This window comes from Callospermophilus lateralis, chromosome 14 (assembly GCF_048772815.1).
Source record: "Callospermophilus lateralis isolate mCalLat2 chromosome 14, mCalLat2.hap1, whole genome shotgun sequence".
NCBI classification, from domain to species: Eukaryota; Metazoa; Chordata; class Mammalia; order Rodentia; family Sciuridae; genus Callospermophilus; species Callospermophilus lateralis.
In genome coordinates, this window is record NC_135318.1 from 57,508,247 (window position 1) to 57,526,064 (window position 17,818).

Sequence of the window (17,818 nt, forward strand, 5' to 3'; positions counted from 1 at the left end):
TATAATTAGTCTTGAGTGTGACCTGGACATCAGGATTTTTAAAAGCTCCCTGGGTAATTCTAATAAGCAGTCAGGGGTGAATTATTACAGGCTCTATGTTAATGATTGTAACATGTAATGTAACATCCACTCCAGGGGCTGCTCATTTCTGGCAAGCCTGACAAGAGATGATATAAAGGCTCATGTTTCTAAACTCATGCTATGTGTCACTTCCCAGAGCTGTCCAGGCCACTCAAACCACCACCTTGCCTCAGACAGCAGGGGTGCTCCATATGTTATCATGACACGCTTCTGCAAGGCTATCAAACTGTGACCTCTCATCTTATCTCTTTCACTAATTAGTCAGCTCCCCATGAAAGCCCTTTCACCTCCCCCCCAGGCGGGCATCACCTTTACCAGTTGTGTCAATGAGATACTTGACAAGAGATGGGAATGAGGGACTATGGTGGTGGAAGGAATCTTTTGGGCATGGCAGCCAAAAAAATTAGTCTAAAGAGAGATTTCGAAACAGATATGGCAAGTTACTAGAACAACTGTGTATTGTACTTAGTAACATTTAAACCCAGACTCTTTCCTCTCATTTAAATGGAGAAAGAACAACTGGGTCTGTCAGGGATGTTTCTGGTGGAATTAGCTCTGGACCAGAAGCCAAAAGCCTGTAATCCTGCCCCAATTCTGTCACTCATCTCCCTCTCTGGGTCTCATTTTGTCCATCACCAAATGAGAGAGTGGAGAGAATGACCTATGCAAAGAACACACATAGGCAACTGACAGTGTCCTGGTGGCCTCAAGTCAATTCTGTATGCAAAGGGCTACTTAAGATTACTTCACCTCACGGGGTACAGTAGCACATACCTGTAATCCCAGCTGCTTGGGAGGCTGAGGCAGGAGGATTGAAAGTTCCAAGTGCAGCCTCAGCAACTTAGTGAGGCCCTAACCAACTTAGTGAGACCCTGTCTCGAAACAAAAAAATAAATAGGGCTGGGGATGTAACTCAGTGGTAAAGTGTCCCTTTCATTACTCCCCAGTAGCAAAAATAGAATACTCTACCTCCATCAGGCTCCCACCCAGCCTGGAGCTTGGGGTAAGAAAGGGCTGCAAGGTCAAACATGGCAGGACTGCACTGGAGCCATGGAGACGTGTAGTCACCACCAGATTGTCCTGGGCAGGCAGTGCTACAGACCAGAATTCCTCTGCAGGCATCACCCAGCTTGACTCCAACACCTCTCTGCTTAGTGACTCATCATGGCAAATAATCATCTTTGTCACTTTCAAAGCTTTGAATCTTGGAATTTATCTATCTATCTATCTATCTATCTATTTATTTTTTTATTTATTTTTAAGTGACAAACAATTCCCCAATGAGTGCACCAGATGAGCATGGAGTCATGAGCTCCCTGTGTTCCCTAGGCCTACAGGCCCACCAGCTCCAGAGCCACCTGAACCCACAGCTTCTCCGGGACTGGAATGTTTTGAGCCAGCTCTGTCTGATACTCAGTGTTCCTAGGTCAATCTTTCCACCCAGAGGAAAGGTGAATCCTACCCCCTTTCCAGGAACAGCTCCATGAGGCAGTTTCCCCCTCCCTGAAGCATGAGGAACTAATAAGTATGGGGCTAAGGGAGAGAAGCCCACACCAACATGTCCTGGCCACCTTCCCTTCTTGGAGCTCAGCCCTACAGGGCTGTTCCAGAGGTGGGCCCATGGGAGTGGCATAGGATGTGGATGCCCTGATTCCATCGCCATGCCAACAGCCAGCTGGACAGACCCTTTGGCTTTGTGAACTGGAGGCATCCTTTTGTGCTCCCTCTTCCCCTCCCACAATGCTGTGAAGGTCATCAAAATTGTGTGCATGCTGCTCAGTGGTTAAAGGCATAGACTCTGGAACAAGAACTCTCTGGGTTCAAATCTCAGCTGTGCCACTTATTACCTGTGTGATCTTAGGCTAGTTAACCTGTTATGTGCCTCAGTTTCCCAATATATAAAATTGGGATTGTAATAATTGCCCCCAAAAGATGGTTGTAAAGCTCAGCAGAGTTAATGGCCTGGTCTGTAGCAAGTGTTATTAACTCTTGGCTCTAATTTGGTGTCGCTTAGGGGCAAAAATCATCTTCGCTTTAAGAACTTGAGTAATAAATAAAATAAAATAAAATAAACACATTTAATAAAAAAAAAAAGAACTTGAGTAATAAGTGGCTTGTGATTCAACTCTAAACAGGTGCACACTCAATAACTGTAATTATGTGGTTTTAGCACAAAGAACCAATCCAGTCTTAAGCTATGTTAACAAAAAGGAAGAACAAACATCCAGGAAAAGATCAATGAGAATATCTAGTTTTCTGATCAGACAATGGGAACATGTCAACCTGAAGCTCACAAGGAAGAGGAGCTCACAAGCTGGATGCTGAAGATAAGCAGAGGCCAGCGTTTGTGGGGCCAAGTGTGATGAAAGAAAGAAAGTATCTGGTCTTTGTCCCCAGGTCCTGGCACAGAACCTCAAAACCCTTGGAATTCTTTAAATGTCCAAGAGATAGCAGAAATATCTTTTACTATTCATAATGACCACTTTTCACCCAAACCTGAGTTTATGCTAATAAGGTGACTCACCCAGGGCCCTCAGATAGTTTCAAGGGAGGTCTGACTACTCTGGAAAGACCAAGCACATGATTAGAGGGTTGGAGCTTCCACTCCACCTCACACGCTCCCAGGAGGGAGAGGGTTGGAGCTCAGTTCCATTAAAGGGCAAATGAGTCCATCAACCATGCTTCTGTAATGAAGGCCCCTGGTTAAAAAACTAGAGATCTCTGGATCCTGAGGCTTGGGGGAGTTTCCAAGTTGGGTAAACACACTAATGTTCTGGGAGAGAGCCGTGCCCAGATTCCACATGGAGAGGGCACGGGAGATCCGTGTGTCCTACCTCCACCCAGGCCCATGTGTCTCTTCCATTTGCTGTTCTTGTCATAGCTCTTTTATGACAGAACTGCAATGACAAGTACAGCACTTCAGGTTCTCAGTCATTCTAGTAAATCACTGAACCTGAAGAAGGGTCATGGGAACCCCCAAACTTATGACCAAGTCAGTCAGAATTGCAGGTGGCCTGGTGATCCCACTTGTGGCTGGTGTCTGACCTGGGGACAGTCTTGTTGGGGACCTCGTCCATTAACTTATGGTAGTTGATCTGTGGCCTTTTAACTGAGACATATAATCCTTCAACATAATTGAGTTGAATCTGAATTGAGTTGAATCAGTTGGTGACATAACAGCACCAGGCAGCTCCCTATTCATGATTTAATCTAGTCCCCAGGACGACTCAATGAGGTACATATTATTGTCCCACAAAAATGAGTCACAGAAGTCCTGGATTCAGTTAGGACTATCTTTGACCCCAGATCCTCATTCTCCACTCTACCATATTGTCCCCAAACATCTGTTGCGCCATCCTGTAGGAGAGGGAATTGGCTGATTTCCCTGAGTCTCAGGGGCCTAAATTAGGAAGCCAAAGTTGTTACAGATAGACAGATGTGGCAGAGAGAACTTTCTAACCACAGGAGCAGCTCAATATTGGGAACACAGGACAGCTGCCTTGTCAGGTGCTCTCTCTCCTCAAGTCCTGGCGCTGCAGAGGGTCTCCTGCCCTTGCTCAAGATGGGGTGGGGGGTGGGGATGGGGCTAGCAACTAGCAACCTCTAAGGTCCTACAGATTCTATAGTAGTTCTTGGGTAAGATAGGGGGAGGGAGTTCAGGGCAACAACCTGAGTGTCTGGAAGCTTGTGCTCATTCTATGGACCCAAGTGTAAAGTGGCATCACCTGTAAAAGCCACCAGCTACTTACTGGGAAGCTGGCCCAAGCCTATTCAAGGCTCTCTCCTCTCAGTGCTGGGTCTTCACCCCCTGCTCCACTCTCCAGGGTGCCAGCCACATCTACACAGCCTCAGGCATCTAGGTGGAAACTGGAAACACAAATACAGCAAACATCAGTGTCTCGTCTTACCACCACGACACAACCCATTTATTTTATGGACTGCTGAGAAACTCTTCAAAATTAACTTGAAATTAATTTCATTTTAAAAACAAAATACATCTATAAAAAGAAAACATTTGTATTTTTACAACTGGGATTGAATTATAAAGAGGTGAACTGGCAAAATCCTTTGCTGGGTGCTGGCTGGAGAGGTCTCAGAACAAGGAGGTTGCTCCAAATAGTCAGGGAGCACAATGTGGGGACTCCTGCAAGGAGCCCAGGGGTTGGCAGATACCCCCAGGCTGGAAGGGATAAGACCCCTTCCTGAGACCGCCACAACACCTCACTAACAGATGGTAGTGTGAATGATTTTCCGAAGTAGTCCAAGAAGCAAAAATATCCTGAAAAATATTACACCCCAGGAAAGTGAGAGAGCCTGAGACCCATACAGGCCATGAAATGGTGGATTCAAAACAACTTCACCCAGAATTTCAGGAGAAGAACTAATACCTGGATAACAGGTCCTAAAGCACTCCTGAAAGAGGAATGTAAAGTTGTTAATATCTAACAACAATGGGTAAGCTGCCACTCCAAAAATCCTGGGCATTGAGTTCTTCAAAAGATTAATCACACACACACACACACACACACACACACACACACACACACACTTTTTTTGTGTGTGTGTGTGGTGCTGGGGATTGAACCCAGGGCTTTGTGCATGCAAGACAAGCACTCTTACCAACTGACCTATATCCCCAGACCAAAATTTTTAAAACCCACATGTGCAGGGCCTTGTACTCCCAACTACTTGGGAGGCTAAGGCAGGAGTATCACAAAGTTCAAGTCCAGCCTGAGCAACTTAGTGAGACCCTGTCTCAAAATAAAAAAGAGCTGGGGATGAGGCCCAGTGGTCGAGCGCCCTGGGTTGAATCCCCAGTACTACAAAACAATGCACAAGTGATAGTTTTCCATTTTCCGTGACAGCCCTATTAAGACCTCTGGGATGGTCTCACCCAAGGCTGGCAGCATCCCTGACTGCCCCTTCAACCCCCTGCCCATGGCTCTGGCTCAGTTCAGCTCCAGCCCTTAACCTGATGCTGTCCCATATATAACCATTCAGAAAGACGTGTCTCACCAATGGGAGACAAGGAGGTGGACCCAGGAGTATGACCTGTCTGTGGGAGTCCAGGACAGTGGCATGCCACTGAGGTACAGTCTGCTTCTCGACCCAGCCAAGGGGTCCTAGGGCTCAGTGTTTCAGTGCCTGGAGGTCCCTAAAAGCAGTCCAGATGTCCTCCTTCTAGTTAGGGCACTGGTGGTTGCTTTCAAAAGCGAGGCTTATAGCTCAGTATGCCCAGTGCCAGCTGGTGTCCTCCTTCCAGTGGTTTTATTTCTATCTAGAACAGAGTCACAACCCCTTGATGCTACATCTTTCCAGTGCCCACCAAGATGGGAGCCCTGTCTTCCAGGACAACTCAGCCTGGGGTTGCTGGCACACTCCCACTGCCCTTCCTAAGGACCAATCCAGGCAAGTTGTCTTACCCCAAGTATCAGCTCCCCCATTTCCCAGTAGCCCCTGGCATAGAGGTCTGAGGCTGTCCTATGGCTACAACTGGTTAAGATTTGAACTGTCAGAGTCTGAGTTCTATCTCATGTGCAAAAACAGAATTAACCCCTTTCCCCAGAAGTAATGTGTACCACTCATATAAGAAGGCAGACATCTGTCCCCCAGATGAACAAAATAATTCCCATCCCAGTCTCCACTGATGTTCAACTCTATATGAGCCCCATTCTTTGGGTTATTCTGTTATCCTGATTAACCCTGAGAGGTACTGGAAGCAAATGCATCATCTGCAAACCATTAATCTGTGGCAACAAAACTGTCAAATCCAACTGCAGAGTCAGGCTGACGTGGGCCAGGACAGGCACCAGAACAGAAAGTTTGATGAGGGGCAAAGGAAGAGAAAGAGACCTGGTACCTCCATATCTCCATCCTTTCAATGGTCCCTGGCCCATGGTTTTTCCTCTTTCCTGCCCAACATCCAATCAGTTGCCAGAATCACTGATCTAAAATTGCAAATCTGGTCCACACTTGCCACTGCCCTGCTAAAACCCCACCTTCTTCACTAGGGGCAATATTCTTGTGACCACCCACCCCTTACTTAAATTCCTGAACCTCCAGCCAAAACTTTGTCGGATTCTATTTTTAAAATGACAGCTATTCTTTTCACCTTTTCTAAATATAAAATTTTAATTCTGAACTTCATTTTCCAATCAAATGTATAGTCCATGTTAAAAATTTAAACTCATTGACCCCCAACCAGGGAGCTACACTTTTACCTCTCTGTCCACTCCCACCTCCACCCCATCTCCTTAAGGATGGCCACCTGCAGGATGAGTTACCATCTCTGGCCTGCCTCCCCCTCTCTGCCTGTCCCACTCCAGGGCTGATTCACAGGACCCTGGGGTACCAGACAGATTCTTTGTCAGCACTGGTGTCTGCCAGGGGCACCCTTTTGTCTGCCTCCTTTCTTTGGCTAGCTCTGGTGTCCTCTCTCCCAGAGCCTGCCCCAACACCTGCCTAATCAGGCTGTCACATTACCGTTACCTCTTCCATTCCACTTGCAAGTGGACAGCAAATATCTATTACCCTGAGCTCCAAGCAGGCAGGGCCTGTGTCACAAGCCTTTTTCTGTCCCCTATGTTGTGTTGTCACAGGGCCTGGTGCGAGGTGGTTGCTGAAAATATTAGTAGAATTCAAACAAATGCCACTCGTGGGACTTTGGGAAGTTAGGCCAGCTTAACAAAGCAGCAGTGCCGTCCCTGGGGTCCTCAAAGCGAGGAAGGCCTGAGAGGCACCTGCAGTACAGAGTGTGGGGAAGAACACTCAGCCACCGGTTTCAGGGTAAGGTGCAGGTATTAACAGGCATGAGTGGCAAGTGCCCTAGGGCCTGAATCACTTCCTCCTAAGCACCTTGCTCTTCTGATATAGAGCCCGATGGCTGGGCCCCTGCAGCCACTATGCTCTTCTGTTTTGAAGCAGGATCCCAGCAACTGCTTGCAGCTAACAAGTCTGACTCAGTGCGATGCTGGACGGGAAGGTAACCTCACATACCACACAGATGCACCGCAATCCTCCTGGCTCTCCCAAGTTCAGCCTCTTCCCTCCAGTACCTGCCCCGTTCAGGATCCTCCACTCTGCACATGGGAGCCCTAGAACTCCCTCTCGGAGTCACCAGTTCGCATCCTCACACTGACCCCCCTTCAGAAAGATCCTCCTTGGGATTCACCCTGATAGTAGGGAAGTGGGGGTGGGTAGGAAACATGCTTCCCGTCACAGAGCGTTTTCTTCCCTATCTCACAAGACTAAGTATGTGTCCCCACTTAAGTATGAAATCACATTTCTACAGATTGCTCCTTATGGCTGTAAAAAAGAACAGGAGGTCTATGGGGGGAATAAGAGACGCCCAAGCTGCCTTTTTGCTAAAACCTGCTTCAGCTCTGTGCATCCCAAGGAGTGGTGGGTGACTGTCTCCTGCCACTTCACTGGCTGTGGGTCTCCAGACCAACAGAACTTGGCACCCTAAGCCCAGAGAAGAAAGACACCACAAGATGACATCTCCAGCTGCCCACCACTGTCACAAGCACAACCACCCTTGGCACTGCCAGCCTCTGAAAGCCCAGGCCCCAGTGCCATAGACCAGCTCCCAGAAGGACAGCACAGCATTTTCAGCAAGCGTAAGGCTCAGGGTCAGAACACAAACTCACCCATCCATGAGTAAGATCCCCAACATGGAACAGGAGCCCGTCATGGCTGTGCTGCTGCTGTTTGGCAGAAAAAGATGGAGGCAGTTGAATTAGGGACTGGACCACACCCTGCCTGGTGTGTTCAGATAAAGAAGGAGCTCAGGCCTCTGTGGCGGGATCAAGGAGGATGCTTATCACCATCTCTTCATACTCTTCTTGAATTTTCCAAAGTTTCAAATTGGATATTAATCACTGAGCACTTAGGACAAAAGTAATTTTGTGTGGGGTGGGATACCAGGGATTGGCCACTCACAAATGGGGCACTCAACCACAGAGCCACATCCCTAGCCCTATTTTGTATTTTTATTTAGAGACAGGGTCTCACTGATTTGCTTAGCACCTCGCTGTGCTGAGGCTGGCTTTGAACCTGTGATCCTCCTGCCTCAGCCTCCTGAGCCACTGGGATTAGAGGTATGCACCACTATGCCTGGCAGAACAAAGGTAATTTGAAAGAAGAAAAGATGGAAGGAGAGAGGCAGAAAAGTCTCTCTATGTCTAGAGAGAAACCCCATAAACTGGAAGAATCCTTTAGCCCTCAACTTCCCCAGAAATTCTTATTTGTGGTCATCCCTGCTGCCTCGTTTTCCAGTAAAGGCCAGTGCATTTTTTTTTTTTTAAGAGAGAGAGAGAGAGAGAAGAGAGAGACAGAGAGAATTTTTTAAGATTTATTTTTCAGTTTTCAATGGACACAACATCTTTATTTTTATGTGGTGCTGAGGATCGAACCCAGCGCCCTGCGCATGCCAGGCGAGCATCTTACCGCTTGAGCCACATCCCCAGCCCAACCAGTGCATTTTTAAAACCTTCCTCAAAGGACCTCACACCTAGTGGTTGATAGACAGATTTTGACATTCTCCTACTACTCTGTTGTGGAAGGAGTGGACCAAGACCTCCTTCTTACAAACATGGAGTCAGATCCACTCCCTCTCACACAGCAGTTATTTGTGGAATATCTATTGATGCCCAGGAGTAAGCAAGAACTGGAATTGAATAGGAGAGGGAAGACACCTGAAAGAAATGAGACATGATCCCTGCCTGCTGGAGACCCACAGCCATGTTTGTTATTTATGAATTCAAATAAAACATAATAGATACATATGCAAATATATGCAGATATGCAGCCAACCGTCCAGGTCAGCACAATACAGGGCATTAAAATGCATGTCAATATTGACCTGAAACACATTGTGTTCAATGTTTGTTGGGACAGGACACTGGAAACTTTGGGTCCACATTTTTGAAAGCTAAGGTCCTGTGTTAGATCTTGCAGAAAGACATTATTCAGTCAGCAGAAGTACCAACGCCCAGTGCTGAGCCCTTCTCCCAGCCCTTCTCCCAGTATTGAAGGACCAACATCCTGCTTTTTCAGGTGGAGAAATTGAGGCTCCAGAAAACCAAGTGACTTTATCTGGGCCATAGCAATGGTAAGGGCCTGGGTTTAAACTTATCTAATCCCAGAGACTCTTTTTCTCCCCTCCTTCAGAGGAAGGTGAGTGGATGCCAGGGCTTGTAGGAGGGAGATGAAAATCTGCAATGGCCATAGCCCAAAACCTGGGCTTCATATTCCTGGCAGAAGCTCCAAGGATTGGCCAGCACCAGAAAGGATGATTCTGGTTCCTCTTCTGGCACATGGGCTCAAAACTGAGCTCTTTCCCAACTCAGAAGAAAACAGAACAGAGGGCAAATGGGGAGGAAGCAGGCACCTCCAGTATTCATTCTGGAAAGGTGGGCTGAGCTTTCAGATAATGAGGATGGCTCTGGTCCCTGGCAGGAAGCCAGGTAGGCTGTGGATGGTGACAGGTGGAAGTGGACCACCTACACTCCCTCCCATGACTGTTGGGTCACTGCAATGTAGGTAGAGCTCACCTCTGAGACCTGCGTGAGCTGGATTCAAAGACAATTCTTTCTATAAATACCTGCCATGAGTCAGTTCCTGGGGATACAAGGGGTATAATTCATAGTCCCTGCTCTCAAAGGGCCCACGATAGGGTGGGTGGCCCATAGCAAGCTCACTACAATCCTTTTTTCTGTTTTTAAATGTGATTGTTAAATCATTTATTTGTTCTTTTTGAATATACATTAAGGTATATTTTGACATATTATACATTCTAATTCAGATCCCATTCTTGTGGTTATCCATGATGTCATTATGATCCTTGATCGGAACGGGCATAGAGAGTGCTTTAGGGAAGGGTCCAGGAGGCGGCCAGGTGGTTCCCAACCTCGAAATTCCAGCTCTGAGCTTTAGCCAGCTGGTCAGATGCTCCTGCCACTGATCAAAAAACCACATGGACCTCATGCCTTCATGAAGGGGAAAGAAGGGGCATCGGAGAAGCCCTGGTGATGCAGAGACATTGCTGAATTAGCAGGGTGGCTGGGCTCAGCCGCCACTCAGTCCCCCTAGAGGAAAGGTCAGCCAAAGCCGCAGATAAAGCTCATCAAAAAGTCGGTCTAATGGAGCTGACACGCGATCTGGTTCACTGTTCCACACCTCCGGCTGTCTGGGAATCCAGTCACAGTTACTTTTAAGCAGTCACTTTGACACCTTTTGCCTTCAGGCAAGATTGTACCTTAAACCACCAAAGCCACATTTTCAAAAGTTTCATCTCCATCAAACGTAAAACGGTGATTCTTCTATTTGGCCCAATCTGATCCCATTTGTCCTTCAACAGGAAAGTGAAGTGTGACCCACTGTCATGTGGCAGGACTACCCTTGTCCCCCATCCTCACTCCCAGCCAAGAGACCCAGGAAGCAGCTCTTGGACCATGTGTCCTGTGTTCTAGCAGAACAAATCAAATCCTCTGGGTCACAAGAGGTGGGACTAAGGGCTCTTCTAGCACATTAGGGCCCACGTTGTTTTGTTGGTTTTGCTTTATTAGGGCTTGGGGATATTTGCGAGGGAGGGGGGGGGGCACTAATAAGGCACAAGAAAAAATTATAAGACCACCTGGCATCCGAGACTGGAGGGGACTCTGACACCATCCCTCCCCTCTCCAGATGGGGGAAACTGAAAATCCACAACACAACTCAAGTGAGATTTGGGACTTGGCTGTTGGGAGCGGAGGAGGAAGAGAATGAGTACATCCAGGAAGAGAAGGTGGAGGCAGCTGCAAGGACTACGTTACAGTGGGAGGCCTGCTGGCTCCTGTGGGGAACTGCTGGCCTCCAGAGCATCCCCATGGAAGGTCGAGAGTGAGGCTTCGGCAGTCAGGTCACAAATAAGATGGGAAAATAGGAGGTAGCTTGTTGACTTTGCTCCTCTCTCGTGGTTCTGTGGGGCTTAAATTTTCATCATGGAGACATTCAGGAAAGAACTATTCCAACTTCTATTTTTGAATATGTTTTTGCACACCCATGTGTCAGAGACAATGCCATGTGCTCCCCAAACCCACTTCCTCTTCAACCTTCCCACACTTCCCAGCCCCTTTCTCTTTGGATAGGGTCATAGGGACACAGAAGCAATAGGCATCGCCTCTAACCTAGGCCACTGCTATAGTTTGGATCTGGAATGTTCCCCCAAAGGCCCATGTGTTTAAGGCTCAGTCCTGTTCGTGATATTGGAAGGTGGGGGAACCTTTAAGGGGTGGGGCTAGTTGGAGGTTTTAGGATATTGAGGGTGTGCCCTTGAAGGGGATTATGGGGTACTGATCTCTTCTTCTCTTTTGCCCTCAGCCATAAGGCAAGTGGGCCCCCTCTGCCATGCACTCCCGCCATGATGTACTGTGCCACCACAGGCCCAAAGTAACGGGACAAATGGGTCCTGGACTGAAACCTCCAAAACCGTGAGTCAAAATAAACCTTTGATTTATCTTAGACATTTATTACAGTAACAGAAAACTGACTAGTATAGCAATTCAGAGAAGAGGTGTGTTTTCCACATCTCTCTCAGTTCCTGCCTCCAACTGGATGCAGAGGAACCAGTGGGCACACTCCCCACCCTGGGACATGATGTGGTCACTCCATGGAAGATAGCCCCCTGAGCCCCTGATTGGCATTTCTGAGGTTGTTGATGCAGCAGGTAACCTAACCCAGAGAACATACTCACATCTTTACTGTAGCTCAAGATGGTCTTTTGTTAACTCCATGATTACTGCTTCCTCTCCATTTATTCTACTGTCCCCTTCAGAATCACCAATTATCTGTGTTGAATCTCTGTCCTCCAAATATATCATTTTTTTCCTCTCACTAGTATTACAGATATTTTCCTTGCCTTCTGATAGTTTGCTCCACTTCAATGATTTTAATTCAGCAAAAAATAACCTGGATTTCAATTCGGATATTTAACATTTTATCTTTTTGAGTACTTTGCTTACTTTATTTTTACCTAGACCTTTCTGTCTTAGTCTATTCCTTCTCTATGATACATGTATCTTTTAACTATACTCAATATGCCAAATAATTTTCTTCTGTTTGCTGTAGCAGAATATAAGAGGTGATTCTTTTGAGTTTTCCAGATGGTTTCTTTTCCTCTGAAGTGTCTTTTCTCAAGAGATTTCTAATTATTTTTCTTTTACTTAATTCTCAGAAAGGGGGAAATCAAGACCCCTAAGTATGACTTTCAAGGAATGCAGCTTCTAAGGCAGCAGGCATAGTGGCCCACAGCTACCACCTGCCTACTTGGGAGACTGAGGTAGGAGGTTCAAAAAGTTTGAGACCAGCCTAGACAACTTAGCAAGACTTATCTCAGAATTTAAAAAATTAAAAAGGTATGGGGGCACTGGGATTGCGGCTCAGCGGTAGAGCGCTCACCTAGCACATGCGAGGCCTTGGGTTCGATCCTCAGCACCACATAAAAATAAATAAATAAAGATATTGTGTCCAACTAAAAAATAAATATTTAAAATTTTTTTTAAAAAAAGGTACAGGGATGTAGCTTAGTGGTGGAGCACTCTGGGTTCAATCCCTCACATAGAAGAGGGAAAAAAGTTTCTAGCCAAATATGATCAGGAAGCCACATGCTCTCTGAGAATGCGATGTAGTGAACACATAATTAGTGGTAATTTTTTACGCCTCCAGGAAATTTCTGCACTGACACAGCCACAGCAACCACCTCATTGATCAGTCCACCTAGCATCGGAGACATGAAAGGAGTACTATCAAGGAAGCAAGTCCACTCCCATATCCAGATTAAAAAATGGGGACTCCTTCTAAAGGAGACTTAATGAAGTTCAACCACACTCTCTTGGAGGGGATGGAGCTATTGAGCTATTAATATCAGATTCAAGGAAATAAAAAGTGAACCCACAAATCTTAAAATATGACCTTTCAATTCACAACTTCTTGAGATGCTGTGAAACTCCTCAAAAGACATAGGTGCAGGGTATGGAAGGTCACGATCATTGTAATGATTAGGGCTATCTGATCCTGGTGACTGTAGTCAGCCTCACAATGCAGGAGGTGAGTGAGTCACACAGATGAACACAAGGAAGACCTTTGAGGCTGGTCTCAGAAGTGGGGAGAAAAGCATCAAATCAGTTATTGATTTGATAGAGAGGGGTAAAAATAAACATTGGCACCAACATGTTTCTTCAAATCTAAGATATCATAGACTGATTGATATACCATTATTTATTATCAAGAAAAAACTACTAATTATAAGTCACCATTGATTGAAGGGTAATCCTAATGTCAGAGATATTGAAACATAAGGGAAATGTGTCTTGGAATTCATGAAGTATGCAAACCCCGGCGAGAAGTTAGGGCCATCCACTTCACGTGGTGGGCAGCATGCTAGCCACTGGGTCAGGGAGCCAAGGGATGACACAGGAAAAACAGGCAATGGGGTGTCAAAAGACAATGTTTCTTGGCTTCCATCTCTACTTCTGCCCAGCACTGTGTCCTGAGATTCAGGACAACAGGCAGAAGGATGTAAGCAGCTTTCAAATGGGTTTTCTCTCTGTGTAAATCCACATTCTGATGAGGAGTCCTCTTCCTCCTCTGTGAAATAGGAGCATGTCATAAGGCAAGACTAGAACGGCACAGGAAGGCCAAAGCTGAAAAGAGGAGATAGAAATGGAGATACATCCACTACCTCAGTTTCTGATTTACTGAGCCAATTAAAAACAAAACAAAACAAAACAAAACAGGGTGGCTAGAATGTTCTCCATAGGAATAGCACATAGCAGGTACTCAACAAATGGTAGTTCCCATCCCCTATAAAGCCTCTCCCTATCTGCCATTTGATTCTGCCCTGTGTTTTCCCAAAGTTGGAAATAGCGACAGCAAAGGAAATTAAGAACTTTGGAGGGTGGTAATAGTCTTGGACTCCTGTTGAGAGTCCAAAACTATCTTTGTACATTATGGATCCAGGGAATTGGTTCTGCCATGAAGCATCATGGCCAAGAATACAAGCATTAAATGTCAGGATTGAATCCCAGCTTTGCATCTCTTTAGTTATGACCTTGGGTAAATTTTTCTAAACTTTGATTTCTTCATTTGTGCCATGTGGAGACTGTGTTTTCTCAGGATTATGTGAGATAATATATGAAATCCTGGAATATAGAAAGGACTCCACAGATGTTGAATGCTACTTTAAATCATTTTTCACCTGTTTTATTGACATGGTAACAACAACAGCAACAACAACAAAAAAAAAAAAAAAAAAAAACAAAAGTGAGTGAATTCTCAATCCCATCCTGCCAGTAAGCATACATTTGGGCTGCCTGCCCCCATCAAATGTTCTCAAGGGAATGTCAATGAACCTGTGAGACTGAGCATAATACAATCAGGCAGGTTATGTCTGCTGCTGAATTTCTGTACTAAATACACTGATGGATTTTTGATGGATTAGCTTTTCAAATGGGTCGCTCCACTTTTCCTTCTGGGTATTCACTATTGTTTGAAAGACCTGGTCCTCATGTTGAAATTTAATTGTCACCGTAACAGTATTAAGAGGGAGAACCTTTGAGAGGTAATTAGGCATGAGAGCATTGCACCAGTTGTCTGGGGAGCAGGCTGTAGACAAAAGGATGAGTTTGGCTGGTTCTGTCTTGTGCATGCTTCTTTGACAGGTGGTGCCCTCTACCATGCTTCACACAGCAACAAGGCCCTCACCGGAGCCAGCACCATGCTCTTGCCCCCCCCCCCCACCTCGACCTGTAAGCTCAATCAACCTCTATTCTTTATACAAAATAGCAAGGTCTCCAGTATTCTTTACAGCAGCAGAAAATGGACGAAGACCGCAGGTGATCTAGAGCCTCCCATGCTGGCTGCATCACTGGTGAGAACACCTGGATTGGGTTGCAGGGTTTTCCTACTCATCCCTGAACCCCTTGGCCTGGCCACTTATTAGAGGCATGAAAGGCTATGGCCAGCCATCTCCTGACGCACTTGTACCTTGGGACTTGGGCCTCTGATTCTTCTTGGAAGTCAAGCTTGGAATTTAAGAGTCAGGGGTGAGATTTTTAGTCTGAGAAAAAGAAAAAGCAGCAAAGGACTGCAAAGCCAGGCAGAAACACAAGAAGGGTATGAAGAGGGGAATCCCACCCACCCACCCAAAAAAAGGGTGGGGGCATTTCAAAGAAATTCCAGAGGCTTCAGATACTGATTAGTAAACAAATGGACCGTGTCAGCTCAAGGCATCACACAGACACATTACTCACCTAACCAACTTCTTTGATGATGAACACCCATGTGGCATTCACCTATTAAATGCAGTCCAGGGGAAATATGAATCTATGTGATTTTTAATGAAAGAGATGTTGGGTGGAATAATTACATATACTTGCAAGTGTCTGCTATGTCCAGGTACCGTGTTAGGCACTGTCTTGCCATAAGCCTTCCCTTCCAGAACCCACTTTGTGCTGAGGGGTGAGGAATAACTGTGTGTAACCTTGAGCAAGTCCCTCCACTACGGAGTACCTCATTCTACATGGCAGTCTTTGCAGAACCTCTCTCGTGAGAAATGTCCCACCTGTGTTTCTGGGTGGCCTCTTCACAAGGGATTCAAAACTTGGCTTGACTGCCACTTCCTAGTGAAGCCACGCCCCTGTTCAGTCCCATATTTTTCTGTCCCCCACCTCCCTGTGTGACGCCCACACTCTGCACACGTAGGCTCAAGCCAGGTTGAGTGGTTCTCTGGGCTGCTCACCCAGGCACACTGGAAGATTACCTTTGGCTCCACTGCTGGGCTATCTCAGCTTTCAGGTTTCCTTGACTTGGATCCTCTCTCAGGGTTGTAGGACTCAGAAGATGATCCAAGTGTCCCTGGGCTAGGTGGCAGAGAGAGTCCCCTGCCAGCTCCTATCCAAGTGTATGCTCCTTTGATACAGATGCAAGGCACCATGCAAGGTGCTAGTCACTCACCAGTGGGTGAGATGTGCTCTGCATTCTCCAGGTGCAAAGAGCAGGAGAGGCACCCAACCTCTGGGGAGTGTTGGGAATGGGCAGGAAAGCTGATCACACTGGATCTTGGCCTTGTTCATGCCCAAGCCTCCCTGGGAAATGGGACAAAGACCTCTGCTATCATTTCTCTCCTCTACCTCCTCCCTGCCTGGAAGATAACCTTTTGAACCTTTCAAATTGCAAAAATATTATTACTTAATGGTGAAGAATGAAGACTCCCTGCAGACTGCCCAGTTTATAGCCCAGGCTCCCCTCTACCAGCTGGAGACAGAACAAAGGTCACTGAACCACCCTGTGCCTCAGTTTCCTCATCTCTAAAGTAGGAATGGTAATTCTGGTGGCCACCCCCAGGGGGAGCTGTTATAATCAAATGAGTTCATCCATGTCAAATATTTAGGATGACAATGACGCCTGATGCTGGTCACAGTAGCAGCACTCAACAATGCTGGCCTTGTTTGGCAGTTTTCTGCAAATGTGGTTGAATCAGAAAATGGCTGCAATAGCCAAGGAGGGTGAGCCCTGTCTGGGAATGACCCAAGGGGATCTACCCACCCCCATACACACACACACACACACACACACACACACACACACACACTGTATCCATGCCCTCACTCCCAGAATCAGTGAGTATGATCTTACTTAGGAAATGGACCTTTACAGATGTAACTAATCTCAGGCAAAAACCAACCTGGATTATCTGTGTGAGCCTGTAGTCCCATCACGTGTGTCCTGGTAATGCAGATACAGAGGGGATGGCTATATGGGGAAGTAGAGCCTGGAGTGATGCAGCCACAAGCCAAGGAACCCCTGGAGTCACCAGAAGCTGAAAGAGGTAGGGAGGGCCCTCGGGGACTCCGCAGAGAGAGCATAGCCCTACCCATATCATGATTCCAGGCATCTAGCCCCCAGAATAGTCACGGTGCTCCTCCAACCATAATAGGCACACAGATCCCCTGAGGATCTTGCTAACTGCAGATTCTGATTCAATAAGTCTGGGTGAGGCCTGAGAATCTGCATTCCTCAAAGGCTCTCAGAGATGCTGCTGTGCTGCTCCACATCACACTCTGAGTATGGAGGGTCTGCTGGCATGTGGCCATCAGCAGCATCATGAGGAGCAGGGAAGCCATGGGAACAAAGGGGTAGAGGTCGTAGAGCACACCCCTCCATAATGCTGGGCTCCTGTGACAGTGGGTAGGAGCTCAGCTTTTAGCTGTAGGATAAAGAGTGATGCACGTCATTGACCTTTGGTGGCACTTGTCCCTGGGCTCAATCGATGCTTCTGAATTGAACAGCAGCTCATCCAGGCAATGCTAATGGGTTCTGACTGCTCTAGTTCATCACCTCTAACAGGGTCAACCAAGAATGGTCTCCTGTCCTTTTTGACAGGGGAAAGAAAAAAAAGACATCCTCATCCTGGCTCACAGAGGCCAGGACGATACCTAGGAAAACAGAAGCTATGTTGGTAGAATCTTAATTTCAATGAACTTGATAAAAACTATGGATTATTATCATTGAATTAATGATTTTAGGGGGTGAAAAAAAAAAACACTTGATTTAAAAAGGAGACAAGAATTTGCCTCAAACATAGCCCGGGCTCTTACATGACTAGGTATTGAGAAGCTCAGTTTGATGGAAAAGACAGGAGAAGCCTCTGGTATACACGCCCCAGAGAGAGAGTGTGTGTAGCTTTATCCCCCAACCA